The 10,270-nt window shown below is 55.6% G+C and overlaps 1 non-coding gene across 1 annotated transcript; it reads left to right on the forward strand.

Annotated features, from left to right (window-relative positions):
* Positions 1-4,872: 4,872 nt before the first annotated feature.
* Positions 4,873-4,919, forward strand: LOC144423701 (small subunit ribosomal RNA). Its single transcript, XR_013476163.1, has one exon. It is a non-coding gene; the product is annotated as a small subunit ribosomal RNA (ribosomal RNA).
* The last annotated feature ends 5,351 nt before the right edge of the window (positions 4,920-10,270 follow it).

Consider the following 10,270-nt stretch of genomic DNA (forward strand, 5'->3'; position numbering starts at 1 on the left):
GGCATGTTAGAGCGAAAGACAGTAAACTCGAATGAGCCAAGAAAGAGCGGCGTGCGGTGCGGGGCCGGTCGGAGCGCAAACTTCTGTCGGTGGCTGGCGGGCGAGAGATTGCTGCGTCGCTGGCATCGGCGTCGAAAGAAGCCGAGCCGAAAAAAGTTAAAGTACAAACGTGCAAGCATACTAACCTAACCCTAGGTAAGGCATGTTAGAGCGAAAAACAGTAAACTCGAATGAGCCAAGAAAGAGCGGCGTACGGGGCGGGGCCGGTCGGAGCGCACCCTTTTCTCGGTGGCTGGCGGGCGAGAGAGTGCTGCGTCGCCGGCATCGGCGTCGAAAGAAGCCGAGCCGAAAAAAGGTTAAAGTACAAACGTGCAAGCATACTAACCTAACCCTAGGTAAGGCATGTCAGAGCGAAAGACAGTAAACTCGAATGAGCCAAGAAAGAGCGGCGTACGGTGCGGGGCCGGTCGGAGCGCACCCTTTTCTCGGTGGCTGGCGGGCGAGAGAGTGCTGCGTCGCCGGCATCGGCGTCGAAAGAAGCCGAGCCGAAAAAAGTTAAAGTACAAACGTGCAAGCATACTAACCTAACCCTAGGTAAGGCATGTCAGAGCGAAAGACAGAAAACTCGAATGAGCCAAGAAAGAGCGGCGTACGGTGCGGGGCCAGTCGGAGCGCACCCTTTTCTCGGTGGCTGGCGGGCGAGAGAGTGCTGCGTCGCCGGCATCGGCAGAAGCCGAGCCGAAAAAAGTTAAAGTACAAACGTGCAAGCATACTAACCTTACCCTAGGTAAGGCATGTTAGAGCGAAAGACAGTAAACTCGAATGAGCCAAGAAAGAGCGGCGTGCGGTGAGGGGCCGGTCGGAGCGCACACTTTTGTCGGTGGCTGGCGGGCGAGAGATTGCTGCGTCGCTGGCATCGGCGTCGAAAGAAGCCGAGCCGAAAAAAGTTAAAGTACAAACGTGCAAGCATACTAACCTAACCCTAGGTAAGGCATGTTAGAGCGAAAAACAGTAAACTCGAATGAGCCAAGAAAGAGCGGCGTACGGTGCGGGGCCGGTCGGAGCGCACCCTTTTCTCGGTGGCTGGCGGGCGAGAGAGTGCTGCGTCGCCGGCATCGGCGTCGAAAGAAGCCGAGCCGAAAAAAGTTAAAGTACAAACGTGCAAGCATACTAACCTAACCCTAGGTAAGGCATGTTAGAGCGAAAGACAGTAAACTCGAATGAGCCAAGAAAGAGCGGCGTGCGGTGCGGGGCCGGTCGGAGCGCACACTTTTCTCGGTGGCTGGCGGGCAAGAGAGTGCTGCGTCGCCCGCATCGGCGTCGAAAGAAGCCGAGCCGAAAAAAGTTAAAGTACAAACGTGCAAGCATACTAACCTAACCCTAGGTAAGGCATGTTAGAGCGAAAGGCAGTAAACTCGAATGAGCCAAGAAATAGCGGCGTGCGGTGCGGGGCCGGTCGGAGCGCACACTTCTCTCGGTGGCTGGCGGGCGAGAGAGTGCTGCGTCGCCGGCGCTGCGTCGCCGGCATCGGCGTCGAAAGAAGCCGAGCCGAAAAAAGTTAAAGTACAAACGTGCAAGCATACTAACCTAACCCTAGGTAAGGCATGTTAGAGCGAAAGACAGTAAACTCGAATGAGCCAAGAAAGAGCGGCGTGCGGTGCGGGGCCGGTCGGAGCGCACACTTTTCCCGGTGGCTGGCGGGCGAGAGAGTGCTGCGTCGCCGGCATCGGCAGAAGCCGAGCCGAAAAAAGTTAAAGTACAAACGTGCAAGCATACTAACCTAACCCTAGGTAAAGCATGTTAGAGCGAAAGACAGTAAACTCGAATGAGCCAAGAAAGAGCGGCGTGCGGTGCGGGGCCGGTCGGAGCGCACACTTTTGTCGGTGGCTGGCGGGCGAGAGATTGCTGCGTCGCTGGCATCGGCGTCGAAAGAAGCCGAGCCGAAAAAAGTTAAAGTACAAACGTGCAAGCATACTAACCTAACCCTAGGTAAGGCATGTTAGAGCGAAAAACAGTAAACTCGATTGAGCCAAGAAAGAGCGGCGTACGGTGCGGGGCCGGTCGGAGCGCACCCTTTTCTCGGTGGCTGGCGGGCGAGAGAGTGCTGCGTCGCCGGCATCGGCGTCGAAAGAAGCCGAGCCGAAAAAAGTTAAAGTACAAACGTGCAAGCATACTAACCTAACCCTAGGTAAGGCATGTTAGAGCGAAAGACAGTAAACTCGAATGAGCCAAGAAAGAGCGGCGTGCGGTGCGGGGCCGGTCGGAGCGCACACTTCTGTCGGTGGCTGGCGGGCGAGAAATTGCTGCGTCGCTGGCATCGGCGTCGAAAGAAGCCGAGCCGAAAAAAGTTAAAGTACAAACGTGCAAGCATACTAACCTAACCCTAGGTAAGGCATGTTAGAGCGAAAGACAGTAAACTCGAATGAGACAAGAAATAGCGGCGTGCGGTGCGGGGCCGGTCGGAGCGCACACTTCTCTCGGTGGCTGGCGGGCGAGAGAGTGCTGCGTCGCCGGCATCGGCGTCGAAAGAAGCCGAGCCGAAAAAAGTTAAATAACAAAAGTGCAAGCATACTAACCTAACCCTAGGTAATGCATGTTAGAGCGAAAGACAGTAAACTCGAATGAGCCAAGAAAGAGCGGCGTGCGGTGCGGGGCCGGTCGGAGCGCACACATCTCTCGGTGGCTGGCGGGCGAGTGAGTGCTGCGTCGCCGGCATCAGCGTCGAAAGAAGCCGAGCCGAAAAAAGTTAAAGCACAAACGTGCAAGCATACTAACCTAACCCTAGGTAAGGCATGTTAGAGCGAAAGACAGTAAACTCGAATGAGCCAAGAAAGAGCGGCGTACGGTGCGGGGCCGGTCGGAGCGCACCCTTTTCTCGGTGGCTGGCGGGCGAGAGAGTGCTGCGTCGCCGGCATCGGCGTCGAAATAAGCCGAGCCGAAAAAAGTTAAAGTACAAACGTGCAAGCATACTAACCTAACCCTAGGTAAGGCATGTTAGAGCGAAAGACAGTAAACTCGAATGAGCCAAGAAAGAGCGGCGTGCGGTGCGGGGCCGGTCGGAGCGCACACTTCTCTCGGTGGCTGGCGGGCGAGAGAGTGCTGCGTCGCCGGCATCGGCGTCGAAAGAAGCCGAGCCGAAAAAAGTTAAAGTACAATCGTGCAAGCATACTAACCTAACCCTAGGTAAGGCATGTTAGAGCGAAAGACAGTAAACTCGAATGAGCCAAGAAAGAGCGGCGTGCGGTGCGGGGCCGGTCGGAGCGCACACTTTTCTCGGTGGCTGGCGGGCAAGAGAGTGCTGCGTCGCCGGCATCGGCGTCGAAAGAAGCCGAGCCGAAAAAAGTTAAAGTACAAACGTGCAAGCATACTAACCTAACCCTAGGTAAGGCATGTTAGAGCGAAAGACAGTAAACTCGAATGAGCCAAGAAAGAGCGGCGTGCGGTGCGGGGCCGGTCGGAGCGCACACTTCTCTCGGTGGCTGGCGGGCGAGAGAGTGCTGCGTCGCCGGCATCAGCGTCGAAAGAAGCCGAGCCGAAAAAAGTTAAAGTACAAACGTGCAAACGTACAAACGTGCAAGCATACTAACCTAACCCTAGGTAAGGCATGTTAGAGCGAAAGACAGTAAACTCGAATGAGCCAAGAAAGAGCGGCGTGCGGTGCGGGGCCGGTCGGAGCGCACACTTCTCTCGGTGGCTGGCGGGCGAGAGAGTGCTGCGTCGCCGGCATCGGCGTCGAAAGAAGCCGAGCCGAAAAAAGTTAAAGTACAAACGTGCAAGCATACTAACCTTGGAGGGCAAGTCTGGTGCCAGCAGCCGCGGTAATTCCAGCTCCAACAGTGTATGCTAAAGTTGTTGCGGTTGAAAAGCTCGTAGTTGGATTTTGGGCGAGCGCCGCCGGTCCGTCGCAAGGCGTGTCACTGGTTGCGTTCGCCTCACCTTCGGTTCTCCGTCGGTGCTCTTGACTGAGTATCGGCGGTGGCCGATAAGTTTACTTTGAAAAAATTAGAGTGTTCAAAGCAGGCTGTTCGCCTGCATAGTGTTGCATGGAATAATGGAATAGGACCTCGGTTCTATTTTGTTGGTAGGTAAGGCATGTTAGAGCGAAAGACAGTAAACTCGAATGAGCCAAGAAAGAGCGGCGTGCGGTGCAGGGCCGGTCGGAGCGCACACTTTTCTCGGTGGCTGGCGGGCGAGAGAGTGCTGCGTCGCCGGCATCGGCGTCGAAAGAAGCCGAGCCGAAAAAAGTTAAAGTACAAACGTGCAAGCATACTAACCTAACCCTAGGTAAGGCATGTTAGAGCGAAAGACAGTAAACTCGAATGAGCCAAGAAATAGCGGCGTGCGGTGCGGGGCCGGTCGGAGCGCACACTTCTCTCGGTGGCTGGCGGGCGAGAGAGTGCTGCGTCGCCGGCATCGGCGTCGAAAGAAGCCGAGCCGAAAAAAGTTAAAGTACAAACGTGCAAGCATACTAACCTAACCCTAGGTAAGGCATGTTAGAGCGAAAGACAGTAAACTCGAATGAGCCAAGAAAGAGCGGCGTGCGGTGCGGGGCCGGTCGGAGCGCACACATCTCTCGGTGGCTGGCGGGCGAGTGAGTGCTGCGTCGCCGGCATCGGCGTCGAAAGAAGCCGAGCCGAAAAAAGTTAAAGTACAAACGTGCAAGCATACTAACCTAACCCTAGGTAAGGCATGTTAGGGCGAAAGACAGTAAACTCGAATGAGCCAAGAAAGAGCGGCGTGCGGTGCGGGGCCGGTCGGAGCGCACACTTCTCTCGGTGGATGGCGGGCGAGAGAGTGCTGCGTCGCCGGCATCGGCGTCGAAAGAAGCCGAGCCGAAAAAAGTTAAAGTACAAACGTGCAAGCATACTAACCTTGGAGGGCAAGTCTGGTGCCAGCAGCCGCGGTAATTCCAGCTCCAACAGTGTATGCTAAAGTTGTTGCGGTTGAAAAGCTCGTAGTTGGATTTTGGGCGAGCGCCGCCGGTCCGTCGCAAGGCGTGTCACTGGTTGCGTTCGCCTCACCTTCGGTTCTCCGTCGGTGCTCTTGACTGAGTATCGGCGGTGGCCGATAAGTTTACTTTGAAAAAATTAGAGTGTTCAAAGCAGGCTGTTCGCCTGCATAGTGTTGCATGGAATAATGGAATAGGACCTCGGTTCTATTTTGTTGGTAGGTAAGGCATGTTAGAGCGAAAGACAGTAAACTCGAATGAGCCAAGAAAGAGCGGCGTGCGGTGCAGGGCCGGTCGGAGCGCACACTTTACTCGGTGGCTGGCGGGCGAGAGAGTGCTGCGTCGCCGGCATCGGCGTCGAAAGAAGCCGAGCCGAAAAAAGTTAAAGTACAAACGTGCAAGCATACTAACCTAACCCTAGGTAAGGCATGTTAGAGCGAAAGACAGTAAACTCGAATGAGCCAAGAAATAGCGGCGTGCGGTGCGGGGCCGGTCGGAGCGCACACTTCTCTCGGTGGCTGGCGGGCGAGAGAGTGCTGCGTCGCCGGCATCGGCGTCGAAAGTAGCCGAGCCGAAAAAAGTTAAAGTACAAACGTGCAAGCATACTAACCTAACCCTAGGTAAGGCATGTTAGAGCGAAAGACAGTAAACTCGAATGAGCCAAGAAAGAGCGGCGTGCGGTGCGGGGCCGGTCGGAGCGCACACATCTCTCGGTGGCTGGCGGGCGAGTGAGTGCTGCGTCGCCGGCATCGGCGTCGAAAGAAGCCGAGCCGAAAAAAGTTAAAGTACAAACGTGCAAGCATACTAACCTAACCCTAGATAAGGCATGTTAGGGCGAAAGACAGTAAACTCGAATGAGCCAAGAAAGAGCGGCGTGCGGTGAGGGGCCGGTCGGAGCGCACACTTCTCTCGGTGGATGGCGGGCGAGAGAGTGCTGCGTCGCCGGCATCGGCGTCGAAAGAAGCCGAGCCCAAAAAAGTTAAAGTACAAACGTGCAAGCATACTAACCTAACCCTAGGTAAGGCATGTTAGAGCGAAAGACAGTAAACTCGAATGAGCCAAGAAAGAGCGGCGTGCGGTGCGGGGCCGGTCGGAGCGCACACTTTTCTCGGTGGCTGGCGGGCGAGAGAGTGCTGCGTCGCCGGCATCGGCGTCGAAAGAAGCCGAGCCGAAAAAAGTTAAAGTACAAACGTGCAAGCATACTAACCTTGGAGGGCAAGTCTGGTGCCAGCAGCCGCGGTAATTCCAGCTCCAACAGTGTATGCTAAAGTTGTTGCGGTTGAAAAGCTCGTAGTTGGATTTTGGGCGAGCGCCGCCGGTCCGTCGCAAGGCGTGTCACTGGTTGCGTTCGCCTCACCTTCGGTTCTCCGTCGGTGCTCTTGACTGAGTATCGGCGGTGGCCGATAAGTTTACTTTGAAAAAATTAGAGTGTTCAAAGCAGGCTGTTCGCCTGCATAGTGTTGCATGGAATAATGGAATAGGACCTCGGTTCTATTTTGTTGGTAGGTAAGGCATGTTAGAGCGAAAGACAGTAAACTCGAATGAGCCAAGAAAGAGCGGCGTGCGGTGCAAGGCCGGTCGGAGCGCACACTTTTCTCGGTGACTGGCGGGCGAGAGAGTGCTGCGTCGCCGGCATCGGCGTCGAAAGAAGCCGAGCCGAAAAAAGTTAAAGTACAAACGTGCAAGCATACTAACCTAACCCTAGGTAAGGCATGTTAGAGCGAAAGACAGTAAACTCGAATGAGCCAAGAAATAGCGGCGTGCGGTGCGGGGCCGGTCGGAGCGCACACTTCTCTCGGTGGCTGGCGGGCGAGAGAGTGCTGCGTCGCCGGCATCGGCGTCGAAAGAAGCCGAGCCGAAAAAAGTTAACTAACAAAAGTGCAAGCATACTAACCTAACCCTAGGTAAGGCATGTTAGAGCGAAAGACAGTAAACTCGAATGAGCCAAGAAAGAGCGGCGTGCGGTGCGGGGCCGGTCGGAGCGCACACATCTCTCGGTGGCTGGCGGGCGAGTGAGTGCTGCGTCGCCGGCATCGGCGTCGAAAGAATTCGAGCCGAAAAAAGTTAAAGTACAAACGTGCAAGCATACTAACCTAACCCTAGGTAAGGCATGTTAGAGCGAAAGACAGTAAACCCGAATGAGCCAAGAAAGAGCGGCGTGCGGTGCGGGGCCGGTCGGAGCGCACACTTTTCTCGGTGGCTGGAGGGCGAGAGAGTGCTGCGTCGCCGGCATCGGCGTCGAAAGAAGCCGAGCCGAAAAAAGTTAAAGTACAAACGTGCAAGCATACTAACCTAACTCTAGGTAAGGCATGTTAGAGCGAAAGACAGTAAACTCGAATGAGCCAAGAAAGAGCGGCGTGCGGTGCGGGGCCGGTCGGAGCGCACACTTCTCTCGGTGGCTGGCGGGCGAGAGAGTGCTGCGTCGCCGGCATCGGCGTCGAAAGAAGCCGAGCCGAAAAAAGTTAAAGTACAAACGTGCAAGCATACTAACCTAACCCTAGGTAAGGCATGTTAGAGCGAAAGACAGTAAACTCGAATGAGCCAAGAAAGAGCGGCGTGCGGTGCGGGGCCGGTCGGAGCGCACACTTCTCTCGGTGGCTGGCGGGCGAGAGAGTGCTGCGTCGCCGGCATCGGCGTCGAAAGAAGCCGAGCCGAAAAAAGTTAAAGTACAAACGTGCAAGCATACTAACCTAACCCTAGGTAAGGCATGTTAGAGCGAAAGACAACAAACTCGAATGAGCCAAGAAAGAGCGGCGTGCGGTGCGGGGCCGGTCGGAGCGCACACATCTCTCGGTGGCTGGCGGGCGAGAGAGTGCTGCGTCGCCGGCATCGGCGTCGAAAGAAGCCGAGCCGAAAAAAGTTAAAGTACTAACGTGCAAGCATACTAACCTAACCCTAGGTAAGGCATGTTAGAGCGAAAGACAGTAAACTCGAATGAGCCAAGAAAGAGCGGCGTGCGGTGCGGGGCCGGTAGAAGCGCACACTTCTCTCGGTGGCTGGCGGGCGAAAGAGTGCTGCGTCGCCGGCATCGGCGTCGAAATAAGCCGAGCCGAAAAAAGTTAAAGTACAAACGTGCAAGCATACTAACCTAACTCTAGGTAAGGCATGTTAGAGCGAAAGACAGTAAACTCGAATGAGCCAAGAAAGAGCGGCGTGCGGTGCGGGGCCGGTCGGAGCGCACACTTCTCTCGGTGGCTGGCGGGCGAGAGAGTGCTGCGTCGCCGGCATCGGCGTCGAAAGAAGCCGAGCCGAAAAAAGTTAAAGTACAAACGTTCAAGCATACTAACCTAACCCTAGGTAAGGCATGTTAGAGCGAGAGACAGTAAACTCGAATGAGCCAAGAAAGAGCGGCGTGCGGTGCGGGGCCGGTCGGAGCGCACACTTTTCTCGGTGGCTGGCGGGCAAGAGAGTGCTGCGTCGCCGGCATCGGCGTCGAAAGAAGCCGAGCCGAAAAAAGTTAAAGTACAAACGTGCAAGCATACTAACCTAACCCTAGGTAAGGCATGTTAGAGCGAAAGACAGTAAACTCGAATGAGCCAAGAAAGAGCGGCGTGCGGTGCTGGGCCGGTCGGAGCGCACACTTTTCTCCGTGGCTGGCGGGAGAGAGAGTGCTGCGTCGCCGGCATCGGCGTCGAAAGAAGCCGAGCCCAAAAAAGTTAAAGTACAAACGTGCAAGCATACTAACCTAACCCTAGGTAAGGCATGTTAGAGCGAAAGACAGTAAACTCGAATGAGCCAAGAAAGAGCGGCGTGCGGTGCGGGGCTGGTCGGAGCGCACACTTCTCTCGTGGCTGGCGGGCGAGAGAGTGCTGCGTCGCCGGCATCGGCGTCGAAAGAAGCCAAGCCGAAAAAAGTTAAAGTACAAACGTGCAAGCATACTAACCTAACCCTAGGTAAGGCATGTTAGAGCGAAAGACAGTAAACTCGAATGAGCCAAGAAAGAGCGGCGTGCGGTGCGGGGCCGGTCGGAGCGCACACTTTTCTCGGTGGCTGGCGGGCGAGAGAGTGCTGCGTCGCCGGCATCGGCGTCGAAATAAGCCGAGCCGAAAAAAGTTAAAGTACAAACGTGCAAGCATACTAACCTAACCCTAGGTAAGGCATGTTAGAGCGAAAGACAGTAAACTCGAATGAGCCAAGAAAGAGCGGCGTGCGGTGCTGGGCCGGTCGGAGCGCACACTTTTCTCGGTGGCTGGCGGGAGAGAGAGTGCTGCGTCGCCGGCATCGGCGTCGAAAGAAGCCGAGCCGAAAAAAGTTAAAGTACAAACGTGCAAGCATACTAACCTAACCCTAGGTAAGGCATGTCAGAGCGAAAGACAGTAAACTCGAATGAGCCAAGAAAGAGCGGCGTGCGGTGCGGGGCCGGTCGGAGCGCACACTTCTCTCGATGGCTGGCGGGCGAGAGAGTGCTGCGTCGCCCGCATCGGCGTCGAAAGAAGCCGAGCCGAAAAAAGTTAAAGTACAAACGTGCAAGCATACTAACCTAACCCTAGGTAAGGCATGTTAGAGCGAAAGACAGTAAACTCGAATGAGCCAAGAAAGAGCGGCGTGCGGTGCGGGGCCGGTCGGAGCGCACACTTTTCTCGGTGGCTGGCGGGCGAGAGAGTGCTGCGTCGCCGGCATCGGCGTCGAAAGAAGCCGAGCCGAAAAAAGTTAAAGTACAAACGTGCAAGCATACTAACTCAACCCTAGGTAAGGCATGTTAGAGCGAAAGACAGTAAACTCGAATGAGCCAAGAAAGAGCGGCGTGCGGTGCGGGGCCGGTCGGAGCGCACACTTTTCTCGGTGGCTGGCGGGCGAGAGAGTGCTGCGTCGCCGGCATCGGCGTCGAAAGAAGATGAGCCGAAAAAAGTTAAAGTACAAACGTGCAAGCATACTAACCTAACCCTAGGTAAGGCATGTTAGAGCGAAAGACAGTAAACTCGAATGAGCCAAGAAAGAGCGGCGTGTGGTGCGGGGCCGGTCGGAGCGCACACTTTTCTCGGTGGCTGGCGGGCGAGAGAGTGCTGCGTCGCCGGCATCGGCGTCGAAAGAAGCCGAGCCGAAAAAAGTTAAAGTACAAACGTGCAAGCATACTAACCTAACCCTAGGTAAGGCATGTTAGAGCGAAAGACAGTAAACTCGAATGAGCCAAGAAAGATCGGCGTGCGGTGCGGGGCCGGTCGGAGCGCACACTTCTCTCGGTGGCTGGCGGGCGAGAGAGTGCTGCGTCGCCGGCATCGGCGTCGAAAGAAGCCGAGCCGAAAAAAGTTAAAGTACAAACGTGCAAGCATACTAACCTAACCCTAGGTAAGGCATGTCAGAGCGAAAGACAGTAAACTCGAA

Source organism: Styela clava, chromosome 5, assembly GCF_964204865.1.
Source record: "Styela clava chromosome 5, kaStyClav1.hap1.2, whole genome shotgun sequence".
In the NCBI taxonomy this organism is placed as follows: Eukaryota; Metazoa; Chordata; class Ascidiacea; order Stolidobranchia; family Styelidae; genus Styela; species Styela clava.